This window comes from Mixophyes fleayi, chromosome 2 (genome assembly GCF_038048845.1).
Source record: "Mixophyes fleayi isolate aMixFle1 chromosome 2, aMixFle1.hap1, whole genome shotgun sequence".
In the NCBI taxonomy this organism is placed as follows: domain Eukaryota; kingdom Metazoa; phylum Chordata; class Amphibia; order Anura; family Limnodynastidae; genus Mixophyes; species Mixophyes fleayi.
The window spans coordinates 190,367,014-190,379,289 of NC_134403.1; positions in this window are offsets into that span (position 1 = coordinate 190,367,014).

Here is a 12,276-nt window from a genome sequence, read left to right on the forward strand (position 1 = left end):
TCAATCAGAGGGTTATGTTAAAAGAGCCACGGAAACACCAAAATTACGGGATTATTAGGAGACCTAACAATGTAGAAGGAGATAAGCTCAGAATGCAAACATGCCACCCATGAAGTAAGAGGGGTAGTTTTCAGTCTTATGGGTTCTCTTGAGAGCAATTTTCCATCCAAATCCAAAATGTAGACTGGGGTTTCCAGAGATATAGTGGATATCTTAAGCCTCTGTACTATTCCTTTGTCAATGAAATTTCCTTCTGCTCTGTTTATCTACCAGAGCAGTGGTAAGAAAATGAATCCACAGCAATCTGGAGGGAAGTAAAAGCCAGAGAGCTCATTTGGCCTAGGAAAAGCTCACCATCTTTATCTAGGCTCTGAAGTTTCCCGGCTTCTTTGGGCATTCTTGTACCTAATGTCCCTTGCCGCCACAATAAAGACATAACGATTGGGACCATCTCCTGATTCTTTTTATGCATGTGATGTGGAAGGTACCCACAAATTCAGGATTTTCCCTATTGTAGGATAGAAAGAGAACAAGTAGCAACAGAAGATGACTCTCCTGCAGAATTCCTTGTGTCTTCTGTCTATACGGATAAACTCATAAGAGATTCCAGCTTATCTAGAACTGGAAACTGAACTATAGAACCCTTAATGGGGTTGGATAATCCCACTCTGAATTGGCAATGAAGCGGTGAGTCGTCCAAACCAGAGTCCACAGACCACGTATGGAATTCTGTGCAGTATTCCTCTGCTGATTTTCGCCCTTCTCTTATAGGCACAAAGACTGGATCCTGCTATAGCTACCCTATTGGGGTCATCGCATATGAGCCCCAGGGCACTGAAAAAGGCATCAACAGTTAATAATGAAGGACTGCTAGCGTCAAGCCCGCAGACCCAGTTTTGTGATTCTTTTTGTAATTAGGATATCACAATACCCACACGCTGCTCGTCTGAACCTAAAGACTCTGGGCAGAGTTTGATATAAAGCTTTATATCAAGTTTTCGTGCTGCAGTAACTAAAAACGGTTGCTATTGCAGTTAAACCCGCAGGAATTTTTTTTTACGCTGCGGGGGAAAAAACTTGCGGACATTTGAATACACCCCATAAAATCACATACAATATAACAACAGGAGGATTCTGACATTAGATCCCTAATTGATGTAACGCCCCCCCCCCCCCTAGTGGCGTTTTAATAAACCATGCACCCCAATGAATACAGGAGTGGTCATCTGGAGGGCGGGTTAGGTGTTTGTGGAAAGAGAAGGATCTCAAGCTGGTTGTTCTGGTGACAACCCAACCCAGTCTGCTAGTGTTTGAGAAGAAGGAGGGGCTGTAAAAAGGGGGTAACGAGATACAGAGGACACAGTGGGTCTATGCATCAAGCTTATTTGACACTTAAAAGATGCAGAAACTACTGTTCCCGTATCTTTTAAGCATGATTGCCATGTATTAACTGCTTAATGAAGACGATTTCACAGAAAGGCAAATATTGTGCAGCATCACTCTACCATTCTGCAATACATCAAGCTTTGATAAGCTTTGCATTGCACAGACAGGTAACGCCATCTCAGGATGGCGTTACCTGTCATTTTACCTGTCATTTCCTATGGGATTCTGCACCGGCAGCGCTAAGCTTCCAGTAAATAGGAAACTTAGATTGCAGGAGAGGGGTCACTTCGCCGGGGCTCCCAGAGTAGCACCGGCATGAAGCATTCAAGCAGTGCATAAATATGCATTACTGTGATGTACAGTGATGCATATTTAGGTGCAACGCATCTAATTGATGCAAAGACCCTAGTGAGAGAAGAGAGGTGATGTGATATAGTTGGGGACCTGGGAGAGTGGGGAGGATGCTCCCAGCCTCTCTCGGCATTGCCTGAGAGTGTGAGCGCGTTGACTGTACAAAGCCAAGTAATGTGTGCCTGAATAGGGGGAGAGACCCCTGCAGAGAAGTGGGTTATTGCTGCAAGTGGCAGCATGCATATACTATGGGATATAAGAGCTGCATGTGTGTTGGAGATAAGCTACACTGTGATTCTGGCTGAACCAGTGTCGGACAGGGGCATGAAGGGCCCCCCGGTGCAGAGGGGGTGTGGCCAGCCATCATAGAGGCAAGACCAGACACTAGAGGGGGAGTGGTCAGCCCACGAAGGACAGCTTGCACCATAGTGTATTATATAAAAAATGCAGTGTGTATATAAAGAGTACACAGTCTTGACCTGCCCCTTAGATTGGGCGGAACAGTCACCAAAAATCGTGATTGTCCCACTAGAATCATAACATTGGACACACTGTCCTACCTGTTCTTGTCACTTTCACCACGTATGGCGCTGGTTTCTTTAGTTGCGGCTTGTCTGGATCCTGGAATGTTGGGGGTCCTATTTGGGGAAAAAATGGGTACATTTAGAAAATTCCAACCATCCTCGGCGTTAAATCAATAGGACCCACAATTAATACTTAGGCCTTCCTTCAGCCCCAACATTAAAGTAATAGTATTCCCATTTAATAAATAAACCTATTTTCCTCCCTCCAGACAGTCCCAGCAGTAAATTAATCGCTTTTACGTATAATAAATATACCTATTTCCAGCAACCGTCACTGCCATTAAATAATTCATATTTACATTTAATAAATAGACCTCATGCTCCTCAAACTCAGCCCCACATTCAGTAGCTCCCAAACCACCCATCTTAAATTAATAGTCCCCACTATAAAATTAAATTGCCCCACCATCACCCCACAAACAAAATAGCACCCATTAGTTCCCCACCACCTACCACTCACACATTACTGTGTGTGGTAGGTGGTGGCTAACTAATGAGTGCTATTTTGTGTGATGGCCTGCTGAGCCATCACACACACATTACTGTGCCCCTTCATCACCATGCTGTGCCTCCTTATGATCACACTCCGCCCTTCATGCTGTTTTTGCCCCCTCATCATCATCCTGTGCCATGCTGCTTTGGCCCCCCTTCACATTCTGCCATGCTGCTTTGACCCCCTTCACACTCTGCCATGCTGCTTTGGCCCCCTTCACACTCTGCCATGCTGTCTTTGGCCCTTTTCACTCTCTGCCAGGTTGTCTGTGCCCCCCCCTTCACTCTATGCCATGCTGTCTGTGCTCCCCCTTCACTCTGCCATGCTGTCTGTGCTCCCCCTTCACTCTCTGCCATACTGTCTGTGCTCCCCCTTCACTCTATGCCATGCTGTCTGTGCTCCCCCTTCACTCTCTGCCATGCTGTCTGTGCTCCCCCTTCACTCTGCAATGCTGCCTTTACTCCCCCTTGCTTCCTTTTCTTCACTTATCTTCGGCTTCTTTTTTCTCTTCTGTCTTTTTGCCGACTCCTCTCTGTGCCGCTCCTCACTGAACGTCGGTGTGATGACGTCACGCCCGACATTCAATGCGAATGGAGCAGAGAGAAGGGGTGCCTGCGCTGTGGTCACGTGAGTATTTTTTCAATTTTTTTTTACATTACCCGCTCCCCCCTCCAACGAAGAGAGGAGCGAACAGGGTTGGGGTCTACCAGGAGATACCCCAGCCCCCGGCAGCCCAATTTGACCCTGGGCTGAACTATGAGTAGCTGTGGAACTACTGTGACCAGGAGAACCTGGTATCTACTGTATAAAACCAGCAGTCTCACTGCATATACAGAGGGGAGGAGTCCCTAATCCCAAAGAGGGGGTGAACCCCATGTCACTAAAGAGAACCCCAAGGGATGGAGGGGGACATTTTGCATGCAAGAGATCATAGAAAGAGGGTTGCTGCCAGGGCCTGAGAGTACACAGAGAAAAGTGTCAGAGCTCAAGAGAGAGATCATCCCCGCAGAGGGGAGGGGTGAGCTGCAGTTGAGAGTTACACAGCGTGTGTCAGAACTGAGGAACTGAGCATGTCTGCTTAAGAGAAATGTCTATGTGTTAGCATCCATGTGAATGCCCCTGCAGAGAAGGGGTAAACTGCAGTGAAGTATGGAGTAGTAGGTGTATATTTACTAAACCGGGTTTGTAAAAGGGGAGATGTTGCCTATAGCAACCAGATTCTAGTTATCATTTATTTAGTACATTCTACAAAATGACAGCTAGAATCTGATTGGTTGCTATAGGCAACATCTTCACTTTTTCAAACCTGGAGTAAATATACCCCATGGAATGTAGGCGATATGTGAACTGTCTTAGATAACATCATACTTGCCAACATTTCATTTTTTTTTTCCGGGAGCTGCTAGTAGGAGGCAGGCGTGTAGGGGGCGGGGCCCCAAAAATTGTGTCATTTTAGCCCCGCCCCCATTACGTAATGACGCAAATCGCGTCATTTTACTGCGGGGGCGGGGCCAAACGCCGGGATTCCCGGTGAATCGCGGCGTTTGAACCATATTCTGCCCACTTCTGGGCAGATCAGGGAGATTGCCACACTCTCTCGGGAGTCCGGGAGACTCTCACAAAATGCGGGAGTCTCCCGGACGTTCCGGGAGAGTTGGCAAGTATGGATAACATTAAGAACTGTGCAGGAGGAGTAAGGAGATATACTTGCAACCATAATCATACTGCTCACTAAGAACTGTGCTGGAGAGAGTAAATAGCTGTATATATTTCTGTATTGCTGCAGCCATTATTATTGTGCTTGAGGAAGAGGAGTGTAAATATAGAGTTCAGTTTGTGATAGAGGCGCCCAAATTATTCTGACTTTTATTGCACTGCACCACAAACTGACATCACCTGTGTTCCACTACTTACAAAGCGAATTGGGAGTAAAATACCTGCATGTATGCATGTGCAGGGACCCCCTGGTCATTTAAACCAATGCCTATCAGCTAGCCAGGGCTAGAGAAGGAGGTGCACTGTGTAACCTTTGCACCCCACACTACACATAGTAACATTAACAGCAATTTCCCACAGATATAGGACTAATCATCTTAACAACCCCTACTTTCAACACCCCTTTAGTAAATACAGTAAAAGTTTAGTCTGATCTAACCTGCAGTACTAAGCGCTACCCACAAGATGGAGCAAAAAAGCTACTTCATATGTTTTGAAGATTTGTCCCTGGGAATGCTGACTTCTCCGTTACTTACCTTGTTTAAGTAGCTAGATGCAGTATTGGTATTAGATCTTATTCTGAATGCTGTATACAAGTTATTATTTTATTGAAAGGTAAGTCCACCCAAATATTATTTTTTAGTCAATATCATACCCCCACCCTGACCCCAATCCCAACCAGGATGATAGGATTTTTTAAGAATTCACTGCACCAATGGGCTTAAATCTAACGCAGTCAACAACTGCATGGAGCCATAGCTCTATCAAATCAAAGCCCAAGCTACTGGAGCCCACAGAAGTTTGGAATCCAATCATAGATCCATTGGTAATGAAGACTACAGTCCAAACCTGAGCCCTGGAAGTCTTAGCCATGGCACTAACTTCATATAATAGGGAAAGATCCTGAGAATTTAGTAATGGATCTGGATCTGTAATAAATTCCTTTACAATTCAGCACCAGTCAGATTATAAATACATATAAATTCCTTTACAATTCATGGGCAGTCAGATTAGTGAACTAAGGCATCCAATAAGCAGATCTCTATCAAGTGATCAGACTCTGCTAATGAATGCCTTGCTTGACACTGCTTGTTTCGTTCATGGCCATGTTTGCTAAACCTACCACAGGTCCAGGTTATCTCAATGTTATCTACCTTAATTCACTACAAGTTGGAAGAAAAATGTTACTGCCTTGTGCTTAGGTATCCATGAACTAATGTACATGTATAAAAAATTGCAGCAACAGAATGTAGGTCAAGTTATTTGTCAGTATCACAGATTTTCATAATGTAATTGATCTCATATATGTTAGCAGTGAATCCAAAGACATACAAAGTGGAAAATTAAAATAAGCTTGGCTCATTCCGGGATAATCTGCATATTTTCCTTTGAATGCAGAAAGTTATGTAAACCTCAAAGGCTATTCTCTGGGTGTCCTTTATGAAGTGCACACCACTAAAAACCTTGATGCGCATGGTCCACATAACATGCATCAGGGTGTGTACCCTGTGCAGAGAGGCAGATAAATTTTTAGAAACGCACTGCGCAAAAATGTAAATGTCATATCAAAATCCAAACTCCTAGCTCTTGTTAGGAACCCCTCCAGCCGGTACAATACAACCCGGAATCTACTCTGCCAATCAGGTGTTCACTGGAGCCCCTGATGGTGGGGACAGACTGGGCCGCAGACTGACAGAGGGTTGTGAAGTGTGTACCAGTTCGTTGGATCCATTCCTTTGCGAGTCAAGGTGACAATAGGAGCCACAATCTTAGCAAAATCGCAAATGAATCTTCTATAGTAATTGGCGAAGCCCAGGAACCTCTGCACCGCCTTGAGATTATTCGGTTGTACCCAATCCAGGATAGCTTGGACCTTGGTTGGGTCCATGGAGAATCCCTCAGAGGAGATTACATAACCTAAGAAGGATACTTTCTGCACCTCAAATTCACATTTTTCTATTTTAGCGTAGAGGTGGTGCTCTCGCAATTTCTGTAGAACTTGTCTGACATGGCCCTGATGTACAGATAAGGATTTGGAGTATATGAGGATGTCGTCTAAATAGACGACCACGAAATGACCCAGGAACTCCCGTAGCACCTCATTAATCAGATCTTGGAACACCGCAGGCGCGTTACTAAGACCAAACGGCATGACCAGATATTCATAGTGGCCCGAAAGTGTATTGAATGCCGTCTTCCACTCATCTCCTTCTCTGATCCGGATGAGGTTATATGCACCTCGAAGATTGATTTTGGTGAAAACAGTTGCACCTCTTAATTGGTCGAACAATACGGAGATGAGAGGAAGTGGGTAGGTGTTTTTGACTGTGATGAGGTTCAATCCTCTGTAGTCAATACAGGGTCTTAGTCCTCCGTCTTTTTTAGACACAAAAAAACATCCAGCTCCTACCGGAGATTTGGATGGCCTGATGAAGCCTTTCTCCAAATTCTCCTCAATATAATCCTGCATGGACTTGGTCTCGGGGCCCGAGAGAGAATACAAGCGTCCCTTGGGTAACTTGGAGCCAGGTATGAGCTCGATGGCACAGTCGAAGTCACGGTGAGGTGGCAAAGTATCCCCAGCTCTCTTGGAAAATACGTCCCAGAAGTCGTGGTATTGTGAGGGAAGTTGCTCCGGAATAGACTGGATGATTCGCAGAGGCATGGTCAAGCAAGACTGTGAACAATACGAGCTCCACTGAACGATTTCTCCTTTCTCCCAATCCACAACAGGGTTGTGACGAGAAAGCCAGGGATGGCCCAGGACCAACGGAATCGATGAGCAATCAATAAGGAGAAACGTTATAGACTCTGAATAAAGTGCTCCAATGTTCAAGTATAAAGGCGTAGTCTCCCATTCAACCTTACCTCCAGGCAATGGATTCCCATCTAAGCCACAGACTGTAATAGCGGATTTGAGTCTTACAGGCGGAATCCCAGCAGAGCGGTCGAACCCAAAATCAAGGAAATTGCCTGCAGCTCCACTATCAATGAAGGCCGATAAGGCCACGGAACTGGCACCAAAAGTGACTTGTGCAGGAATCAGGACAGCATTCTTTTGGGAAACAACTTGCAGGCCTAAGTGTATCTTTACCAGAGATGCTCCTTTCTCAGGTTTGTAAGGGGAAGAGCAGGAGAAGTGGCCTTTCTTCCAACAATAAAGGCATAGTCCTTGTGACCGTCTCCTGTCTCTTTCGTCAGGAGAGAGGTGAAGCGGCCCTGAGGGCATAGGCTTCTCAACATCCATAAGAGCGGGAACAATTGCAGATGAGCAAGAAGATGCCTCCTTCTCTGTTCTCCTCTCCTTGATTCTTCTGTCAATTTTAATAGCAGTTGCATAAGGCTCTCCAACGAGGCAGGGGAAGGGATACTGCACAAGTGAATCCTTAACCTCCTCTGATAGTCCTAGGCGAAACTGACTGCGTAATGCTGGATCATTCCACTCACAGTCAGGCGACCATCTGCGGAATTCAGCGCAGTATTCTTCTGCAGAACGTTGAGCTTGCTTTAAGACCCGTAGATGAGCCTCAGCAGAGGCAACTCGATCTGGATCATCATAAAGGAGGCCTAGTGCATTAAAGAAGGCTTCCAAGGATTGCATGATAGGGCTCAACTGTGGTAGGGTGAAGGCCCAGGACTGGGGGTCACCCTGCAGGAGGGAGATGACAATTCCCACTCTCTGCTGTTCTGAACCAGAAGACAGAGGTTTCAGCCGAAAGTAGAGTTTGCAGCTTTCTTTAAAATTCCGGAACAGGGCTCTATTTCCGGAGAACCGGTCCGTCAAATTTAACTTGGGTTCATCAACTGAACCAGAACTGAGCAGTGTAGTCCGGGGGACCCCGTCTGGGAAGGACAAACGCTGGGACAGTTCTCGGATCATCTGGTAGAGAGTCTCAATATAACCTGCCAGGGCTTGAAGAGGAGACGATTTGGTTCCGCTTTCTTCCATACCAACTTCGTCTCCGAAACGTGAGGGCCGGTTATAATGTTAGGAACCCCTCCAGCCGGCACAACACAACCCGGAATCTACTCTGCCAATCAGGTGTTCACTGGAGCCCCTGATGGTGGGGACAGACTGGGCCGCAGACTGACAGAGGGTTGTGAAGTGTGTACCGGCTGGGGAGAACCCAGGCAAGCGGAGTGGAGTCCAAGCAGAGGTCAAGGGCCGGCAGCAGATAGCAGATCCGATAAACAAGCCGGGGTCAGGGGTCACGAGCAGACAGGATGGTCGGTATACAAGCCAGAGGTCAAGGTCACGAGAAACACAGGCAGGGTCCAAATCCAGGCAAGGGGTCATACACTGGTAGTCAATAGGATTTCCAAGAGACAGGAACAAGGCACAGAGCAGGTCAGCAGACTGGAACAGAAGCTATAACCGGCAGTGAGGCTGCAGACCTCACTGCCTTAAGAACTGAAGACCACCAATCAGAGCCTAGCTCTGAATCATGCACCGCCCCTGTATTGCTAATTAATCAGCCCACAGGCTGATCTATTACACATGCACCCGGCTACTCAGCCTGCCGGAGCGCCTACAGCCTATTTTCGGCGTCCGGCCGTTGCCCTGGCAACGGTCGGCCCGAAAAACCGGAAGTGACGCCCCGGTCGTCATGGCGACGGCCGGGACGTCGGAAGAAGGTAATGAGTGTCACGGCGACTGTCTAACAGCTCTTTTTAATACCATTCCATTCAATCAATTGAGCATTTATGTTTTTCTCCTAAACTCCTGTCTTATATTTGGTTTTTATCAATCATTAGTCTGGGGACAATTGGGTTGTCTTTATTACTGGTGGCACTTTTTTGTGTGTGAAATATTCTTATATTAACTGGAGAACACCTGGAAACTCTCCATCGATGTGCAATATGGAGTCACACATCCTGCTTCATTAAGAGAATAGGAAGAGAAGCGATCTGAACCAGCTCTGAGCTGGTGTAAAAATTTAAATCCTTTTGCAGAGTACAAATGTTGTGCCTCTATGCACAGCAAGGAAAATGCTCTCTCTCCACCTTTTTATATCATTACTAATCTCTCTATGCAAAATGTAATCTAATTTCTGCACTACTTCTGAAAAAGAGATGCACCAGTTTATATCTTTTATATTTCAATAGGAATGCTGTAATTTCACTTAACTTCTCCCCTCTTTCTATGGAAACCAGTGCTCCTCCACAGAATGCTCTGTAAACCAATGCAAAGACCGGCGGAAATCTAGGTTCATCTGCACAAACTAAGACACACAAAATGAACGTAATGTGCGTTTTTGTAAAAAACGTAATTCAGGAATATACACGTCCACATTCAATTACAAGCGTCTGTTGTTGAATACAGATGTATGTGTGGTCTGCATATATGGCACTTGCCGTATTGAGATAGATGCAACACACTTGATGACCTCCATGTATCATCTGCAAATGGATGGTTTGGTGGATCACTTTAACCGCACATTAAAGCACATGATAAGGAATGAAGCGGCGCAAGAGAAAAAAGATTGGGACACTCTTATTCCCTATTTGCTGCTGCCATCCGTGAGGTATCTCAAGCTTCAACAGGGTTTAGTCCTTTTGAGTTATTGCTCGGGAGTCAGCCATGGGGTATCTTGGATATGATGAAAGAAAGGTGGGAGCAGCAAGGCCCCAGAAAGCCAAATCTGTTACAATTTGTGGTCCAAATGTATGAGAGGTTGTGATAGATAGGGCCCATTGTACAACAACATGTAAAAGAGGCTCAGGAATGGCAAAAGAGAAGGTATGATAAAACTGCTGTAGTTCGATCCTTCGATATTGGGGACAAGGTCCTGTTTCTGGTTCCAACCTATGAAAACAAACTTTGAGAAGATGGTTCAGCTGGATGTGATTGAGGAATCTAGTAGTGAGTGGAACAGTCCAATTGTGCTTGTCCCAAATCCCAATAGGAGTATTCAGTTCTGCAAAGATATGTGGTTAAATGGCGCATCCCAGTTTGATACCTACCCTATGCCAAGGGTGGGCAAACTGATAGAGAATCTATCTGTTAGTAACTATTTGACTACTCTTGATTTAATAAAGGGTTTTTGGCAAGTTCCCCTTGCTTCCTCAGCCAAGCCAAATATCGCATGATCTCTTCCAGTATAAGGTTCTACCCTTTGGGTTGCATGGGACATGTCACAATTATATAGCGTACCTGCTATTGTTGGCGCAACTCAGAGGAAGGTGCGGAATCTAACGTGCCCCTGGTATTCACCAGGAACCCCCGCAAGGAAGTATGGACTCTGCTGCAGGGACACGCAGGCCGCGGTCCTTCCAAGAGTCAACAGCGAGATACAAGGAGGTGTCAGACAGGCCGGGTCGGTAACGTTCTGGTAGCAGAGGTACAAAGGGATATCCAGAAGAATGGTGAGGCAAGCCGGGTCGGTAACTTTCAGGTAGCGCAGTACAAAAGCAGAATCCAAATAGAGGTGGTCAAACGTTCCGGGTCAAAAGGTCACAGGCAGCACAGGGATAGTCAGTGTTATGTGCGTATGCTCGCTAACCAATAACGATTGTCGAACCTCGATTTGTGTTTCCAAAGCACAAAGATTTATTCGCAAATAAGTAGAATAATATGCTCAAGCGAAGTAATAGTAAATACAGCCATTACTTATCGCAGGCGCTCTGGATCCAGTGCAGTCATTCAATCCTGAAGTCTGGGGACAAGAAGTCTGCACTCTGGATCACAAGCTGCTGCTTATATACACAATCACATACAGTAATACAATGAAGATGGAATAGCTTGCATCTATTGGTCCAGGTCTCAGGAAGGTCCAAGGGGTCGTCATCATTGGCCAGTTCATACAAAGGAATCCAAAGGAGGGGGTCATCTCAGCAGGGGGTATGCTCTGCTCTTCCCGCCAAGATTCCTTAGTCTTAAGTAGTTCATAATTCCCTATCATTCATAACTTGCGTATGCACTCTGCGATTCCCTCGCAGAGTGAACCAAACAGTAGGATATGTGACAAGGTTCATTATGATACCACTCATGATGTTATTCCTTCAACCCATTCCGTGTATTTCACTAATATGCATGTAACTCTGATATAACATATAAATACAACTATATTTCGACATAACTGACTATGTGTTGCAACTACCATTAATGTGTACTATTTTATAAGTATGCGTGTTTGTGCGAATGTGTGGTAAAAGACCGATTACTGTTGCTGCCACGTGTAGTGGATGCGCACGGCCTTTCACGCCGTAGCGTGCCCTTGTACGCCGTAGCGTACTGTACGCATCTTTTCAGACAAAGACAACCAAGTTTGCTAGACTTTAATTGAAATGACTTTATCCAATTTGCTGACTTCGACAGTTCCACCCTTTGATAGTGTAATAAACTATCACCCAATCACCGTTTCAAGTTCAGGATTATACAATACTTCTTCACAGACCATGATCTCGGTATCTGGTACCACCCTTTCAGTCTCTTTCTCAGCGTTACTCCTATGAGACCATTTTCCACACTTCAACACAGTAGGAACACATTTGACAACTAAACCAATTGCTAAGATGACACCCAGTATAAGGAGAAGGAGCTTGCCTACATTTGCAATCATTTCCTGTACCCACTCCCCCAGACCGGAGAACCATTTTGCTGGGTTCAACCATGAGAACCAACCCGCCACCTTTTCCCCGACCTCATATAACGAAGAATTATGGCTCTTTCAAAATTCCCATTTCAGCTGCAAAATTTCATCCATCTTCCGGTCTATAACCTCTTTAGGGTCATCCGTATTATTA